This window comes from Hippocampus comes, unplaced genomic scaffold, assembly GCF_001891065.2.
Source record: "Hippocampus comes isolate QL1 unplaced genomic scaffold, H_comes_QL1_v1.1 scaffold111, whole genome shotgun sequence".
Classification (NCBI taxonomy): Eukaryota; Metazoa; Chordata; class Actinopteri; order Syngnathiformes; family Syngnathidae; genus Hippocampus; species Hippocampus comes.
Genome location: NW_017805698.1, coordinates 21,415 through 27,130, shown reverse-complemented (window position 1 = coordinate 27,130; position 5,716 = coordinate 21,415).

Genomic DNA, 5,716 nt, shown 5'->3' with positions numbered 1-5,716 from the left:
TAATGCGCACATTAGCTGATGCCGGTTAATACATTTCCATCTCGTTGCACCGTTATTGTTTTTTTTTTTTCCCAATGAGGTTCACCGTGCAACCAAAAGGCAAAACACACACACGTATCCACCTTGAAGACCTCCAAAAAAGCTCAATCTTGCTTTGACTACTTTGAAAAAAAAAATATAGAAACAATTATATGATTTTTCCACATTCTTCCTCATAAGCCTCTCCAGGGGTTGAGGGGCTTCCACCACAATGTAACAAGAATCAATCTTTGGAAAGTCGCAGCCTTTGTCAGGGAGCCAAATTGGCACCATTATGTCCATTATTTTCGTGAGGCCCTGCCACAATTTTGGCACCCCTTACGGTAAATGATAACTTTCGGGGGACATACTGCATACTTGTCACTGGCGCGCTAACCTCACACTTTTGCTGATGTACCCTTGAACTTTTGACTCATGCAGCTTTGAAACACTCCTGGAAAATGGACAATAGGTTACAATACATACATACAATAATCACCCCTCTGGGGTAACGTTAACGTAAATTGCAGCTTGAGTGACAGCAATGAACTCTTGCTGTTCGGTACTCCTATTGGTGCCATTTCATCTCAAACTAGCTTGGTTTTTCCTTGCGTGGCCATGAGGAGTTTATTTACTCATGCGTAGAGTGGCAAGCATCTTTTAGCTTCGAGCTTTTCATAGTGGCCAACAATGGGGGTCAGTGTTCCACTTTTTTTCTTTTTGACTCATTAAACTTTAGCTTTACAAATGTCACCTTTACTCTGTGGGTAGGGCACGTTGTGATACAGTCAAATACCGAGACATATGATCCGATAAATTATAGTATAAATTGTAATTACCACCACTTTGTGGAACCAAATGTTTTTATTTTTCCTAAAGGTGAGCGAAAAAGGAAGCATCAGCATCCTTCTTTACACTGGCTACAGAAGCCGTCTTTTTCCGGAATATTGTGAGTGTGTGAGTGTTACTTCGACTTATTGTAAAAAAGAAAATAGCTCCACTTACCAGTAAAACACATCAAATTGTCGTTGCTACTCTTTTTGAATCACACTTGCACTGATGTGAATTTAGTAATGATATTTTTTAAAAATAGCATAGGTCAAAGGTCAGCATTACAGCGCATGAGCAAATCATAGTGTTCTTGGCGAAAAGCTAGCGTGCAATCAAGCACGATGAGAAGATGATTTACTTCCATATAATTTGAGCAAATCTTACAAGTAAAGAAGTAGCATTAGTCAGTACCCAACAAGTAGCTCTCAATTTCAAAAAGGATGGTTACCCCTGATTTCGAATCTTCCATTATCCTAACCTTTAGCTCAATTAACTTAATTATGGTCAAGCTTATGTTGAAGTTAGGGTGATTTAGTAACTGTGTTGCTATTTGCCTGGCCACTTCTCAAACAAGGGTGCGAGTTTGGGGGTGTTTGATTTTTTTTTTTTTTTTTTTATGGGGAGGGGGTGAGTGGGGGCAGTGGTCAGTTGGTTGGATGCTCTGTTATGGCTAGCCTGGCTGTAAATGGTAAGGCGCGTGAAGGCAAGAGGGCCAATAACCAGTGACAGTAGCCCTCCTTGACATGACAGAGCGCATCCAAGCCAGACAGAGCGATATCGGGGAGGCACCATGACATTTGGGCGGGGAGGGGGTACTGATTGTTGTTGTTGCCCCGCATCTAATGTTGCAGCGGTGTCGTGTAACATGATCTAGATGACGCGGGCGGGGTGGCACCCTCGTTGAAATAGGGACCTCCAGCACTCTTACGGGAAATACTTAGGGAGGGGCGGCCATGAGGACTGCGTCAAGTGCGCAGAATTGACATCAATTAGACAAGCAAGAGGGAGGTGCCCATCAAAGCCCATTAGGATTGTTGTGGTTTAGCTGGAAAGAGGGCTGGGAGTGTGTGTGTGTGTGTGTGTGTGTGTGTGTTACTTCGACTTATTGTAAAAAATAAATAAATAAATAAAAAATAGCTCCATTTACCAGTAAAACATCAAATTGTTGTTGGGGGCAGGGGGCGATTTACACAAAAATGTTATTATCATAATACCATATGTTTATCCTGCCATGTCATTCAAAATTCCCAAATCGTCACGCTCGTAAAATAATAGCATTTTCTCATTTTTTCATAAAAGATACTGCCAAATACTGATCACGTAATATTATTTTTATTAATAATTTCATTTAATTTCAGGATTAGAAGTCAATAATTTGTTTCAGGAAGGATGTAGACAATTTTAGCAGAGACCACGAGCACCCTGAGATGTTTATGGTATTTTTTTTGGGGGGGGGTCAAAATATGACTTAGGACATTATTTTAAGAGGGTGACAAAAAAAAAAATAAGAGGCTGACTAACACACCTGTATGCAATACAAGGCAGTAAAGTTCGTCACAAGTGTGTCAACTATCCATCACATCATTCGCTTGTCCAATCAAGCCACCATGTATGCATTTGTACCACTCATCATATATTGACTATATGCATGTTTTTCGGAGCACACAAATTTAGTAACTTCTCATGCAAATGACCTCTCAACAGTTCTACTGCATTTTTTAATTTTATTTTTAATCGCTGTTTGCAAATTCAGTGTTTCAATTCTGTGATCAAAAGAATCTACTTCCTACTAAATGACAAAATTTTCTTGTCTGACCTGCTCTTGGATTATGTCACGAAGGCAGAGCACCTGGACAAAAGCAAGGCCGCTGGCCGGATTCAAACACCCAATCTCCCCTTGCCCTCCATCATCTCCGATAAGTAAAGCTCAGTAAATTGTATTAAAGCTGTTGCCGGGTAATTAAATTCACAACACCAGAGCGCGTGCCTTTTATTTTGTTGGGGGTTGTTGTGCAAAGTAGCACACCCGCTGTTCTGAGATTAGTTCAAAAATAGTGAACCCCTCCAAGCGCACACATACTGTACACACACACACACACACACACACACACACACACACACACACACACACACACACACACACACACACACACACACACACACACACACACACGCGCGCTTATTGAAAATGCTCCTTCAAAATAAAAATAATTTCCTCACTAATATGGGTGCCATCAGAATACATGTACATGGAGTATTTTCCCCCTCTTCATTTCCACAAACAACTCCGCCTGGAAGGGGGTTTGCTGATATCATTATGACGGACAATCCAAGCGGCTAAAAGGTGTGCAGCGCCGAGTGAAGAGAACAAGGGGAGGACTTCATAAGCCGCTAGTATCGCATCTTTTATTAATGTCACTCCCTGGGAAGTCTCAGGTTCTTCCTCTCAGAATGTCTAATGAAGATGTCGGCGGCCGGACGGGTGAGTCCATCCCTTTAATACCTGACATATTTTATGATAATGACAGGTACTCAAAGAATGCTAATGATAATAGTGCACTCTCCTCCCCTCATTGATGAGTCTGCACAGCTGCGCAGCGGCAGCAGCTGGCGCCACGTTGAAAGGATCCCTGCCAAAAAGGGGATCCGCAAAGTACATAAAGTCAGCAAGCGATGCTTCGTACATCATTACAGCACGTGACCGACTAGAATAATATGAGGAAGAAGCGCTTAGTCTTGAATGTCACCATTTGATCCTATTCTGTCTGCATTTACTCTATAGCATGGAGCCCTTTCACCGTGGTGACCTTTACACGAGTACACTTGAAAAAGCTGCCGTGTTCGATGACAGTCACTTGACAGCACGGCAAGCGACGTACAGTCATGGCCAAAAACACTGCCACTCCAGTGCTTCTGTCAGATAAGGCACCACTTCTTCCAGGATTTAGGAGTTTGCCCATTGCCCTAGATGAGTGTTTGTGTGTAACTCATCCAATCATGTGGAACTTGCTTTGGCCACCATATTTTCTTTGTAAGATAATGTCTTTGCAGGCACCTAAGTGGGTCAAAGGCCACCCGTTGACTGATTTCCATTCATCAAACCATTTTCCGATCCGCTTTATCCTCACAAGGGTCGCGGGGGGGGGGGGGGGCTGGAGCCTATCCCAGCTGTCTTCGGGCAGTAGGCAGGGGACACCCTGAACCGGTTGCCAGCCAATCGCAGGGCACACAGAGACAAACAACCATCTACGCTCACACCCACACCTCGGGACGTTTTTGAGTGCTCAATAAGCCTGCCTTGCATGTTTTTGGAATGTGGGAGTACCCGGAGAAAACCCACACAGGCCCGGGGAGAACATGCAAACTCCACACAGGAAGGCCGCAGCTGTGTCCCAAGACTTTTGTCCATATGGTCGACATTCCACTGTTGGTTGCATATTTAGCGGGATCAAATATCAAATACCCCCCTCCCCCCATTGAGATGTGAAGAGTAAGAAGTTGAGAGCATCAAAGTAACAAGTGGTGCATTGTACTGTATGTGCAAACAAACCTTAAAGTGAAACCAGCCCCATCGTGTCTTCAAAAAGTTCCCCGGATAGCTGAGGGAGGCAGGTGAAAAAATAGAAGTGTATTGACCTTTGAACCCAGGAGCACACTTGTTGACTGATGTTTCACACGGAGGTCGACTGATCCCTCGGCGGTGTTGTTCAGTGTGTGTGTGTGTGTGTGTGTGTTTTCCCCAGGGGAGCACATCCCCAGTCTTCTGCCTTTCTTTGAAGGTGCTGTGTTTTCATGAAGAGCTCGCCATCGGTTTCCTGTCCTCTCTGACCTTGTGTTCTCATGTGGACACCATATATATATTTAAAAAAAACAAATTTCTCCTATTTGTGAGTTTCTGCAGGGTGGCAAAGAGCCAAGTGCCATTGCGTTGACAAAGAGCTTGGTGCAGCGAAAAAGAACAACGCTGCAGGGTGTGATCCTTATGGGTTTCACCACTAAGTTGTCATCAGGTGCAAACATCCTCTAGGCACTGGAGATTTTGTATGCAACACTGGAGGACAAGGGTCAATCCAAAATAAGGATTCTTTGTGGTCCTCACATCTGTGGCAATGTTGTGTCCAGCTGAGACAACCTCGTGTGGAGGCCGATGGGTTCCACATGGTGTTCATCAAGAGGGGCACGAGCAGCAGCAACAACAACAACAGCAGCAGCAGCCCAACTCGGGAATGACCTCCAAGCGGTGCCTTCGGGCTACGAACAGTTCCCAGTCACCAGCTGACAACTGGGTCTGCAGTTACCTGGGTCGCTGCAGCTGTAAGAGTCGCTTTGGGACCCAGTTAGAGGTTGCTCAACAGCAACAGCAACAGCAACAGCATGCCTTCGGGCTACGAACAGTTCCCAGCCAACAGCCGACAACTAGGTCTGCAGGTACCCAGGTCGCTGCAGCTTTAGGAGTCGCTTTGGGACTCAGTTAGAGGTTGCTTAACAGCAATAGCAACAGCGTGCCTTTGGGCTACGAACAGTTCCCAGCCAACAGCCGACAACTGGGTCTGCAGGTACCTGGGTTGCTGCGGCTTTAGGAGCTGCTTTGGAACCCAGTTGGGGGTTGCTCAACAGCAACAGCAACAGCCCAACTCGGGAACGACCTCCGAGCGGTGTTGGGCTTGCCTTCGGGCTACGAAAAGTTCCCAGTCAACAGCCGACAACTGGGTCTGCAGGTACCCGGGTCGCTGCGGCTTTAGGAGTCGCTTTGGGGCCCAGTTGGAGGTTGCTCAATAGCAACAACAACAACCATAACAACCCTTAACTTGCATAGTGCTCATAATCAGAAGATGAAGAAAAATATATAACTAGATTGAGTTCGTTT